Genomic DNA, 13,223 nt, shown 5'->3' with positions numbered 1-13,223 from the left:
TCCTTCCTGTGGGCAGGGGGTAAATGAAGCAAATGGTGCAGGAGCGAGACAAGGCAAGACAGGACCTGGAGAAGGCTGAGAAGAGGAACCTGGAGTTTGTGACAGAGATGGATGACTGCCACTCTGCCATGGAACAGCTCACGGAACGCAGGATCAAGTAGGTGCCACCGAGACAGCTTCTGGGTCAGAGCCTGGCACAGTAGCCCTCTAGAATCACAGCAGCTGTCCCCAATCTGGTCCCTACACCCTGGCCAGAGGGTGGGTGAAGGACAAATAGCTGCTACCCAAGTGGCAGTGCTATAGTTCTGGTTCATTGAAGGCCTTACTTGAGCCAGTAGAAACCAGAAAATGTGACTTTTTGTTTTGTACCATCAGTCAGGGGCCTCCAGAGTAACACGATCAGTACGATAGATGGGTGTTCATATGGGTGGAAACATGGAGGGATACACGTGATTCATTTATTTTAGAAAACTGCCTCCTGGTTGTGAGGCTTGGCAATTCTAAAATCCATCGGTCAGATGGCAGGTTGGAGACTGTCTGCAGGATGGCTACGGTCTTAAAACATCCTTCTCCTTCCAGAAACCTTAACGTCTGCTCGGAAAACCTTCAACTTATTGCATAACCCCCCCCCCACACACACACACACACACATCATGGATCATGACCTGTTTTACTGAGGACTGACAGGCTTAAATGCTAATCATATGTAATGCCCTCATAGCAATACTAAGCCAATATGTTAATAAGCAGTGGGGCCCCATGGCCTACCCAACGGCACACATGAAATTAGCTATCACAAGACTCCTTGAAAGATGAGGGTACAATAGAAGCATCAACTGAACTCTGGGTGGGGCTGGTGCAGTATGCACTGGCTTCTCATTCTATATGCCTATGGGCTGCAGACATTCGTCTCTACCCTACCTCTACTCTCTTTGCTCAATCCGTTGGACCTGCCCTCAGCTCAAGGAAGACCTTTAACTATTGTTTGTGCTTGTGATGGGTGTTATGTAAGATATTTTTTGCAAACAGCTTCAGGAGTTCAGCAGGTAGCACTCAACACAGCGAAGGTACCCCAACACCTCAGTCTTACCTCTCATCACCCTTCATACTGAACAGTCTTAGGGGGAACTCTGTATGGTATGTTTGGTGATGGCTTCAAGGCCAGAGAAAAGGATGTAAGAAAACCTAGCCACATATATATCCACACTGCATCAGGGAGAAGGTTTTTTTCACCCCTATTGAGAGAAAAGTCTTGGCCAGAGGTGGCTAAACTCAGCTAGTGATTCACCTTCCTGAATCCTTTGTTTACTGAAGGTGCTCTGCTGGAAACAGCTGAGGCTACATGAAATGATCTTCTACATTTCTCTTTCTCTCATACTGGCTCATGCCAGAAGTCAGAACACTGGCTGCCTGCTCCCTGGTCTGTCTTCCTTCACTGGTGGGCAAGATGTCTGTGGGGCATGCCCTTTTAGAATCCTGCTTCCTTGCCCCTAGCCCCTTGCCCTTTGGGTAAGCTGAGTCCTTTGGTCTCCTCATCTCTAACCTGAGAATGGTAATGAGCCCTGTCTAGCATGGAGGGATGACCAACACAATATGTCGAGCTTCCTAATTCTGATGACTGTGCATAGGCCCAATCATGTGCCTCAGGAAACAGAGAGAGTGAGAGAGACGTCATAAATGATGCAGAGTCCTGGCGTGGTGAAAAGGTTGGCCCCTTGGCACCTTGCCTCTGTGTGGGGTCATGTTCTCCTGGAAGGACCAGCAGTGAATGTGGTGTCCAGTGTCTGGTCCCTGCCTTCAGAACACTCATACTTTCTATCAAACAGGCGGCTATAAAGTCTAAAACTGTCAGTAGATATACAATCTTCCAGAAGGCCAGGCCATGTGTGACACTGGGGAGGTAGTTTAAGGAGGTGTCCCAAAAGGTACCCTCAGTCTCTCCTTTGTGGGTATTGTAGACACCTGGAGCAGGGATACTGTGGACAATTGGCCCTGCTTCGCTCAGAGTTGGAGATGGAACAAGAGCTGCTCTGGCAGCAGACCATCATGCAGAGGGCTAGGCTGGAGGAGGACCTTGAAGCCCTGCGCAGGGAGGAAGCCTGCTTGCAAGAGAGGCTATCATTGGTGCTAAAGGTATGAGGGTGCTATACAAAGAAAATGCATGTGCACAAAGCTGGGAGTACATAAAGCTTGATTTTCTCCTCACAACTGTGTTCCCTGACAATTGCCCCAGCCAGCTCTAGGGTAGTATAGCTACTTCGTGGCTATTGCCTGCAGCTCTGAGCTGGTAGATAGGGGCCAGGGAAGGTCTGCAACAGCATCTGGCACCCCTGCATCCCCAGAGACCAGGAACATATTGTGGCTTTAGCAAAAAAAAAAAAGTCAGGACCTGAAGCTCACCTAGCAGGAGCCCCACTGTATTTCCAGGAGCTGAGAGGTTCATGGGTGTGTGCCACCCAGTCCTTACCACAGCCGGCACTTGATCCCCAGGGATTACTTCTCAGGAGAGACAGGAAGGCCCTGAATCCCTGTCTTAGTTGTGAGGCCTCTGGGGAGAGGATGGCATAGCAGGTGAGAGGCAGAAGTAGCTGAGCTGACTGTCTCGGTGGACTTTCTTCCCAGTCCTTTTTGCACTCCAGCCTGCCTGCCTTCTCCGTTTTCATCTTGGCTCCTTTTTTCTCTCCCTTTCTACCTGTCCTCCCTCCCTTGATGTCTGTCTCCCTTACTCCAGCTCCTGGCTTTTCAACCCTGCGGAGCACACTCAGCAGAGCCTTACCTCTTAGTTATACACTGTGTCTCAGAAGTAATTCCACATCCTTCTGATTCGTCATTGCAGCTTTCAAGTGTCTGTAAACACTGGACTTTTCCCTGACTGGATATATGGACTGCATTGATGTTATTTCAGATCTCTTATTTAGAAGTACACCCTGAAATCATTTGTCTCTAATCTTCTTTCCTAGCTTATTGCTGTTGAGCTCTTGAAGTGGGAGAAGTAGCGGCAGTGGGAAAGCACTGGGCACTTCAGTGTCTGCATGTCTGGCTTAGGAGCTGGTCTACTAAAGAAATGTTATGGGGGCCACCACGCACCTCCTCTGGCTACACACAGAAGAGGAGACTCCAACACCAACCCAATGCCAATTGGCACAGGGCAGAAGTTAAAGATGCCTCCCCCCACCATCTTTATGCTATTCTAACGCCAACCATCCCTAACCTTCCCATAACACTCTTCTTAGCTAGATTCGGTCATTTATTTCAGTGACCACATACAATTCACAGACAATATTCACAATTATCGAGTTAATCAGGGAAATGTTAATGATACAGGTCTTTTGTCTACAATACCATGCTGATAACCACCTCTTTCTCTGGTCCCAGGCCTCTCAGTTGCATAGTCCCTTGGCTTCTGCTTTGTTCCATGGGCCAGGAAGCCTACCACTCTGCCTCGTGGTCTCAGTGTTGCTCCTTGCTCTGTCTCATGTGCTCAGTGCCAGGGCTTCTGCTGCCTCCACGACTTACGGCATGGATCTCACATGTGCCCCACTGATGGCTCTTATTTCTTGATGGACACAGGATTCTCTCTCTCTGCTACTGAGATGCCGTGCAAGGGCATCACTGTCCGACCCATCTATGAGTGTTTCACATACCCGATTTGCCTAGTCCCACCCAATTATTTGATGAGTGTTACAAAGATATGGATAGAAGAGCCCTTTGGATCATTTCACTTCACCCCGGGCTACCTTTTGGCTCTTCTAGACATTGCTCCTTTAATACATGAAGAATTGCCTCCTGCCCACTGACATCTAGGATTTGTTTTCACAGTCGTGGTGACCCTGTTAACAGTCACTTGTACTTCAGTCATATCATCAAACCAGCATCTTCTCCTCGCCTCCTTTTACCTGAGCCCATGGTGAAAAGAGGACACTCTTCAATGGGGACTTTCCCTTGACTTGTTCTTTTTCTTTTCTTTTTCATATTGATACTAATACACCCATAAAAACTGGTAAACCAGCTACTTCATTACCACTCCCTATTTTAGATATCCCATTGCTAAATTGTCAATCCCTAACAACCAGTCCTCTGAGGAGACAAGCAAATTTTTGATCAGAAGAATCTTTATTTATGATTTAAACTTTGAGCATCTGTTTCCATAAATATAATCCAATCCAGGGAAAGCCATCAAATTAGAGCAATGTATGCCAGATCATAGTGTCAACATTTATCTTGTCATTCATTTGGGTTCTGGTCAACTCAGCCCTAGAATCCAAGGTAGATCAAATAGGTACCAGTATCAAGCTTGGGAGTTCACACACACCTCCCTGTACTTTAGATTAACTGGCCAATTCATATATTCTCATCAACCCTAACTCCCCATGGCCTAGGTCCTGATCATCAGCTTTATAATTCACAACTCATGAAATCTCCCAATGTCTTCCCCTCTTCACTCACATTTTCAAACTTCAGACCAGCCAGCCCCTCTCTCTCATCTCTAGCTTCTGGGGCCAGATCAGCAGGTGCCAATAGAACATGCCAAAATGCAGGCTGTGTCATCAGTGCGGCAGTTCCACCACTCCCAACCAAGTGGACCCAAGTGTCAGCACAGTGAGCGTACTAGGCTGCCGCCAGCTCCCTTAACTTCAGTCTGTCAGGAGCCATTCTCTGAGAGGAACACACTTCTCCCTGCTAAGATGACTCTAAAGGCAGGCAGCTCAAAATTCAAAAGGCCAAACCGATTTTTCTCCTACTCATTCTTTCAGTTGTTCTGGGTGGATCTGCATGTCTTTGCAAATAAGTGCAAAAGTACTGGTAGCAAAGGTTCTGGGTGAGGCTTCCATCCACACTGGTGAGAGCTTTCACTGCTCTCTCCAAACCAAACCAAACCAAACTCACTGCAGTTAAGTCAATTCTGACTCCCATTCAGCCTATAGGGCAGGGGGTAGAGCTGCCCTTGTGGGTTTCTAAGATTGTAACTCTTTACAGGAATAGAAAGCCACATCTTTCTCCCATGAAGTGTCTTGTGGTTTGAACTGCTGAACTTGCAGTTAGAAGCCCAGTGCGTAACTACTACACCAACAGGCCTCCAATACTCTACTTGGACTTAAAACAAAAACCCATTTCTTCAGGGAAAATTCCTAACTCCCCTTTTAACAAATCCAATAAGAATAGGCTGAATGTGAACATACAAGCTCTCTGTAATCATAAAACTGAGTATTTGTTTCTATCGCACATGATACCTATTTATAACACTAGTCAGGAGAAACCTCTATCAACAGTCAGCTAAACACATAAACCCAAATACATCATCCTTTTAAAAACACTCAGTTCAATGTTCTTTTCTCCACCCAGATTATCCCATTCGTATGTCTACGGACTTGGGCCTCTGTTAGGGTACATCCAGGAAACCCTGGCCTTCTTATTAACTGTTTTGTTTAACCAGCCTGGTATTTCCTTCAGGCCACTCCAGAGCACTTTCACGCCCTGGACATCTCTTACATTTCTTTCAAGCACTGCCATTGTTTTAGGTAGGTACCATCATGTAGGTTTCGACCTTATGCATCTATGCCAGGTTCTGCAATATCCTCACAGTTTTTCCCGTTGAGCCTCCTGTTGCAGCCATGGTACCAATCGATCGCATCGAGAGCCTTCCTCTTTTTCACTGTCCCTTTGCTTTATCAGACATAATGTCTTCCCCAGGGGCTGGTCTTTCCTGACATGTCCAAAGTGTGCCCATCTTAGACTCTTAAGGTGCACTATAGCTGTATTTCTTCCAAGACAGATCATTTTGTCCTTTCAGCAGTCCATAGTAAGAATAACCAAAGGAATAATCTAAGAATCAAAATTTTCACTTCCCTTACCCTGACCTTTCTTTTGTAAAACCCCATGCTTTCATGAGCCTGGAGCCATTGCAGTTAATTCCACTCTTGACACCAACTGATGAAATGCCGTACGTCTGACCTCCTAGCTACACGAAGGGGGAGATTCCAATGCCACACCAGCCCAAGCTAATTGCCACAAGGCAGAATGCCTTGACCCTCTATCCTTTTTTTTACCCTTATCTGATACCAACATCCCTCAGTTGGCACGCTACCTCTCTGTTGGGTTCAATAATGTATTGCAACGTCTTCAAAAAAACTTACAGGCAATGTTCATGGTTATAGAATTGCTTAAGGAAGCTAACCAGTTACAGAACGTTAAGGAAACAGGTTTTTTGGTCTGCATTGCCTCTTCTCACCCACGATGGTAGGCATCTCTTTCTTAGTGTTGCACCTCTGCCCTCTACCTCATGAGCTTAGCACTGCTCCTTTGCTTTGTCTTCTGTTCTCAGTGCCTTGGCCTCTGATACTTCTGGTGCCTCCACTACTTCAGGCAAGGATCTTACATGTGCTCACTCCTGGTGTTTCCATCTTGATTAACATGGAATGTTTCTGTCTGCAACTGTTATCATTCACTCTTATATACACAGTGCAATGGGAAAACCAACAAATTCCCTCAGTTAGCATTTCACATACCCTATTTGCTTGATATGGCCCCAAAATTTGGTGGGAGTTACAAAGACATGAATAGAAAAGCCATTCCAAGTAATTTCACTTCAACACAGCTGCCCTCACACCCTCCACCACTACAGGAACTCTTTCAAGGAAAAGCAGCTTGCCTCCCTGTAACACCTCTCCCTTATGGAAAGGTGAGAAAGTTACCATTGCGTCATTGCTTGCGTTATATAGCTATTAAACCACTGGCCTGAATCTTTTAGGAAAACAGTCGATTGCAGAAGGAGATCTTTGAAGTTGTGGAAACGTAGTCAGATTCAGAGAAGCTGGTGCTGAAACTGCAGAATGACCTTGAGTTTGTGCTGAAGGACAAGGCAAGTGCTTCTGCTTATTCTGAGTCTTTCAACTAGAATCATGGTCAGTAGTGTGGGCCATGTCTTGAAAATGATACTTGGGTGATAGAACTTTGGTTTTTTTCCTTACAAAAATCCTGTAATGGAGAGAAATCTATATAATATCTTTTTCTTTCCCCTTTTCATGACAAGTCACTGTGACCTAGTGCTACCCCGCGTAGTATGGCCTCTGTACTGATAAAGCCAGGACCCACTAATAGTACTTGGGATTAGCCAGAGAGGCCAAAGGAGCACTTAGAGCGTGGTGCCATCATATGTCATCTACCCTAAGGACGTTGCTGGGAAGGGAGAAGTTGCACCAGAGACAAGGCAGAAGTGCATCCCAGCCACCACAGGCTCCGGGTCCTAAGAAAACGCTGTTGGTGGCAAGACCTTTTAAACAAGTTTGAAAGTAGGTAGACTGGATGCTTTTTTCTAGAGCTACTGGAAAGTAGAAGTTAGATTCCCAGAAGGAAAGTGAGGAGGTGGCCCCAGGAACCTGGCCCAAGAGGACCTGCCTTACCATTCTCTGTATTGTTGCTTTCTTTCTGGGTCTGACATCAGCTGGAACCAGATGGCACTGCACTCTTCTCTCAAGAACAGTTCATGGCGATCCTGAAGGAGTATGAATTCAAGTGCAGGGTATGTGCCAGGGAAGTTTGGGGGGCTGGGCCGGGGGGGTTCCCTCACCATCCTCAGCTCTACTGCACTCACTCTTTTGACTGCTGTGAGCAGTCACATATTAATCTTGTATTGGGTCTTACATGCCAGCATTTTGGTTGTTGGTACCCAAACCTTCACCTTTACTCATTCCCATCCTCTTCCCCAACCATTTCTACACTGGGGCAGGGTCAAAGCTTATGGGGAACTTAGGGTTTTCTCTAAAAGCATGACCCTCTGGCTGCATCAGCAGGTCTCTAGACCTCTTGTGCAAAAAAGTCCAAAGAACTCTACTTCTTGTCTCATTGTACCTGCTAAGAGGGTGGTGTTCAACCATTAGAATGGACAGAACTGTAGGTGACCAGTGTCTGTGTAGCTCAACCTAGCTGATGGCTATGAGAGTGGCTGAGGTTTGAGCAGGCCATGTTCAGGCCCTCCTTTTGGAGGTTGAAAGAGGAGACCACTGAGAGTATCTTCTTGAAGAGACCGGGCTTCTACGTTTAGCCTTGATTCTGCTGAAAAGCCTCAAATTTGATGACGTCTACTTGCTGCGTGTGGAAGGTCAACTTGATATCTAAAAGTGGCCTCATGTTATAGCCACAAGAATGTCCCAAGAAACCAGGCCCAGTGCTCCAGACTTGACGGCTGCTATTCTTCTACTGTATATCTTTCTTTAAAAACAAAGTTGTTGTGTGGGTGTTTTTTAATCATTTTATTGGGGGCTCTTACAACTCTTGTTACAATCTATACATCAATTGTATCTGACATATCCGTACATATATTCTGTCTTTCTTTTATAGACATTTACTTTCCAGGGAGCCCTTGGGATCAGCTCCTCTTTTTTTCTCTCCCTTCTCCTCCCCCAACCCCAACCCTCGTGGCCCCTTGATACATTGTAGATTGTTAATTATTTTCAAATCTTACTCCGACCGCCATCTCCCTTCCCTTCTAGTTTCTGTTGTTCTCCCCCCTGACTGGGGGTACGGGATTATATGCTATTCATTGCTATTGGTGTCTCCTCTCTCCCCACTTCGCCCCCCTTCCCCCTACCCTTTTGTTGTCTCTATTCCCATTCCTGTTCCTGGTTCCATGTGTCGTGAGTTTTATCTCTTGCCTATGCCTATGCGCATGCTCCCGTCTAGTCTAGATTGGGAAGCGGCACTGAGGTCGTGATAGCGGGGAGTGAGAAGCTGTTGAACTCATTGGAGTACAGTCCTTCATAGTACTGTGCAATTACCCTTTTGATTTTATTAGGGTTCATTGTAATGTCCCTTGTTTCATTCCTCATCCTTGCTATTGAAATTTGTTCCTTCCTTTCTTTGGTTAGGTTTTCCATGGTCTTCTGATTCTGTTAATCCTTTTAAAGAACCAGCTTTTAGCTGCATTTATTTTTTCCATAATTTTCTTGTTTTCCCTTTCATGAATCTCAGCCCTTTTTATTTTTCTTTTGCAATTTGTAGGATTATTCTGCTGACTGCTCTAATTGGTGTAAGTTTTGTGTCAGCACATCAATCATACATCTCTTTCTTTTTCATGTGCTTACATATTACTATCAGACTTTCTCTGATAGCGGCCTTTGCTGTCTCAAAGGTTTTGGTAACTGTATTCTCATTGGTTTCTAGAAATTTTCTAATTTCATATCTTTCTGAGCCAGTAACCAATCCTTTTGCAAAAGAGAGTTATTTTTCTTACAATTTTTTCCCTTGTTTTCTTCATCATCCTTCTGTCGATTTTCAGCCTTATGTTATAGTGGTCGGAGAGAGAAGTCGGTATGGTCTCTTTATGTTTGAATTTACACAGATTCAACTTATGTCCCAGCATGTGGTCTATCTTTGAGTATGTGCCATGGGGGGCTTAAAAAGAATATGAGGGTGTTTTTGCATTTTGGTGGAGAGTTCTGAAAATATCTATCAGGTCAAGTCATTTAATCATAATGTTTAGATCTGTTGCCTCCTTGTTAAGCTTCTTTCCTTGTGATCTTTCTCAGAGAATGGTGTATTAAGGTCACCTACTATAATTGTTAGCCTGTGATTTCTTTTATCATCTTTTGGAGTGTTTGATAAATTTTGTGGACGTCGCGTTGAACATGAATATATTTATTATGTTCACTGGTTCTTCATCTACTGTTCCCTTGAACATTATATAGTGCCCCTACCCCTTATGTCTTGTTATGGCTTGTACCTTGGGAACTATTTTTACAATCTGAGGTTAGGATTGCAACCTTTGCTTTTTTTTGAATGCCCGTTTTCTTGGTATATTTTTCTCCAGCCTTTGATTCTCAGCCTATTTTTGTCTGTAATCATAAGATGTGTATCCTATAGGTAGCAGCCCAAGGGGTTGTGTTTTCTAAGTCAGGCTGCTAACCTCTGCCTTTTATTGGCTGAGTTCTGTCCATTGTTATTCAGGGTTATTATATCCAGCTGTGGACTCTGTGATGTCATCTTGTACCTTTTGTGTTGAATGTTTTCCTACCTCCCTTTCTTATCAGTGTGTTGTCCATTTGTGTGTGGTTCATTCTGCCTTTCTTTGCCACTGTTATCTTGGGGGCTGTTTACTCTTTGTTTACATCTGGGTGGAGTTGTTTTATGTGGCAGTCTCTTGTTTTTGTTTGGTGAGTGATGTTTTTCTGCCCATACCGGTTAGATAAGGATCTTTTGTAGGGCTAGTTTCTTTTATCGTAGTCTTTGAGTTTTTCCTGTCTGGGAAGACTCTAACTTCTCCATCTATCTTGATAATTTGGCTGGATAGAGTATTCTTGGGTTTGTGTTATTTTCTTCAATTTCTCCTCTTCACAGTGTCCGCTGATTGATCTCAACAGACTCTTGTTTGAGTTCCTTTATAGGTAACTGTTTCTATTTTCCCTAGCTGCTCTTATGAGCCTGTCCTTTTCCTCTAAGTTGGATAGAATAGCTGTTATATGCCTTGGTGATTTCTTCTTGGGAATTCAGTCCAGCTGGTGTTATTTTGGCCTCCTGAATAGTTGCCTAGTTTTCATTTATTAATCTGGAGAAGTTTTCCCCTAAGAATTTCTACACTATTTATTATGCCATTGACTCTTTTGTTGTGCCTTGTTCAGGTAGTTCAATTATTCAGATGTTGTTCTTCATAGCATCAAACATGGCTCTCAGCTTTTCTTCAGTTTCTTTGATTATCTTGGCTAACTGCCTTTCCCATTTGCTGAAGTCTGCCTGTTTATCCTCTAGGCCACTGGTGCAATTCTCTGCCTCATCAAGTCTTTTGGAGAAGTCTGTGAATTCACTACTGGATTTGGTTATCTTGTCCCTGAGGTCTTTTATTTCCCTTTGGTGCGTGGCCTTTATCTCCTCTATCATTTCATCCTTTTTTTATATTGCTTCCCTCATATTCTGTATAACTCCAAGCAGAAATCCTGAAGATTGCTTTCTGTTTGCAGATCAATGTCTGCTTCTACTATACATGTCATTATGTTCAGGACTTCTGGCATTGCCTTTTGTTTCTCCTGTTTTTTCATTGAGGTTTTTGTGGCTGGTTGCTGTTTGTGTTGTGTTGTTTTAGAAGAGCCTGGTGCCATTTTTCAGAAAGTCAACAAGCACTGGTCTCCTACTTTGGAAAACTCATTGGAGTGCATCATTGAACTGCCTGCAGCTAAATGTACTAGGTCAGGCTACCACTTTTTCCTCCTGTGGTTTTACTCCTTACCTAGCCAACCCGTATCCTGTTATTTAGAGGTTACGTTGGATGGTCCTCTCATGGGACTCTGGTTGGGTGATTGTGGACTGGGGAGGATGACACTGCACTGGATGATCTTACAGGAAGCCATGGTGGTGTGGCCCACAGCGGCTTGGAACACCTCAGGGGAAGTGCGGGGGTGCTTCCTGCAGCGGGATTGCCACATAGTGTTGATGGGTGTGCCCACTTTAGTGTAGAGCACTGCAGATAACAGACGGAATTGTTCTAGTAGCAAGATCTCCCATATAGGTCACACAGATGCTCCCACAGCAGTGTGGCACACTGGAGAGGGCTCACAGAGCTGTCTTAAGTTGTGTAAAGCACGGAAGCACGGCAGCAAGTAGGAGGAAGTTCCCTCAGCCATGTGGGACCACAGAGGACGGGGAGGGGCCCAGGGACCCTCCCAGCCACATGGTGCACCGTGGAGGGTGGTTGGGATTTCCATCATCTGCTTACAGGGCTTTGGAGGGTTGATGGGAGTTCTCCTAGATGTTTTAAGGGGAGATTCCCCCATTTGAGGTGTGGCAGAAGACAGGCAAGATTTCCCCAGCTGCTTGTAAGGCTACAGAGGGCAAGTGGGCAGGAGCTGCCCCAGCTGAGTGGAGGATGGATGCAGTTGCTCTAGGCAAAGAGCAGTGACCTGGAGCCCAGCAGTGACATATGAAAGGAAAGACAAGAAAGAAAAAAGACCAGGTGGTGGGTACCGAGGCCAATTAGACTGTGGAAGAAGGGAGAGAGAAATAACAGCCCCAGTCACCTGACTGTGGGGCTGGAGGGGTTTAAACCCTGCTGAAAGGCAGCAGTAAGCTGTGGTTGTGTTGAAGTTAAGACTTTGTGCTGGCCAAGAGAGCTCAGATCCAGCCGAGACTGTGGCAGGGGAAAGGCTAAGCCATAGCCAACCTCTACAGTAGTAGCCCAAACCCCACAGCTCTTCAAGACCTAGTGTCTGCTCATCTTTAAGATGCTCTGCCTGTGACCCAGAAGAGTGATATTTCCCTCTCAGTGACTCTCCTCCACTGATTTCTGCAGAGTCCCTCTGGAATGCTACTCCATCACCATCTTGCCACACAGACCTATTCATCTTTTTCTTATTGAAGTGTTTCAATTACGTATATCATTGCCAAAATCTTTTTCCTAATCTGTAGATAACATTTTTACTTTTTTGATGAAGTTTTTGTTTTACTTTTCTTAAGTCCCAGACTTCAATTTTGTCTTCTGTTACGTGTGTATCCTTCATTAATATTTGACATTTTGTGTATCCCCTGCAATAGGACTCTTAAGTTTTTCCATGTTTTCTCATTGATTTTCTGGTATTTATTTTTAGATATTTGATCCATATTATATGTTTTTGTGGGGGTGTGGGGCATTAGTCTTATTTAATTATTCTGCAAGTCGAAATCCAATTTTTCCTGCACCATTTGTTAAAGAGACTCATCTTTATGTGGTTATTGTAAATGGTATTGATTCCTTGTTTTCTTTTCCGGAGTTATCTTTGTTAGTATGCAAGAATCCTGTTGATTATTATATGTCAATTTTGTTTCCTGCCATGTTGCCAAATCTTTTTATATTTTCTAGCAATATTTTTGTTGAGCCTTTGGTGCCTTCTATGTATAGAATCAGATCGTCTGCAAATAGTGACAGTTTTACTTCTTTGCCCATTTGGATTTTTGAAACTTCTTTTTCTGTCCTGATAGCTCTGGCTAACTTCCAGTACAATGTTGAATAAGAGTGTTAATAAGGAGCATTGTTGTGTATTTCCATCTGAAAGAGGAATGAGTGCTTTCAGTTTCTCCCTATTGAGTAAGATGCTGGCAGTTGGTTTTTCATATATGTCCCTGATTTCATTGAGAATTTCCCTTCGAATCCTATTTTTTAGTATTTGTATCTAGAATGGCTGTTAGATATTATCAAATACCTTTTCTGAATCAATTGAAATGCTCATGTGGTTGTTTTTCTTTTTTATATGGTAGATCACATT

General features: G+C 44.4%; 1 pseudogene; it reads left to right on the top strand.

Annotated features, from left to right (window-relative positions):
* The window catches only part of LOC142436755 (ninein-like protein), a 105,484-nt pseudogene that overhangs the window by 32,608 nt on the left and 59,653 nt on the right, over positions 1-13,223 (top strand).

This window comes from Tenrec ecaudatus, unplaced genomic scaffold (assembly GCF_050624435.1).
Source record: "Tenrec ecaudatus isolate mTenEca1 unplaced genomic scaffold, mTenEca1.hap1 Scaffold_602, whole genome shotgun sequence".
Taxonomy (NCBI): domain Eukaryota; kingdom Metazoa; phylum Chordata; class Mammalia; order Afrosoricida; family Tenrecidae; genus Tenrec; species Tenrec ecaudatus.
This window is presented reverse-complemented; position numbering and strand designations above follow the sequence as displayed.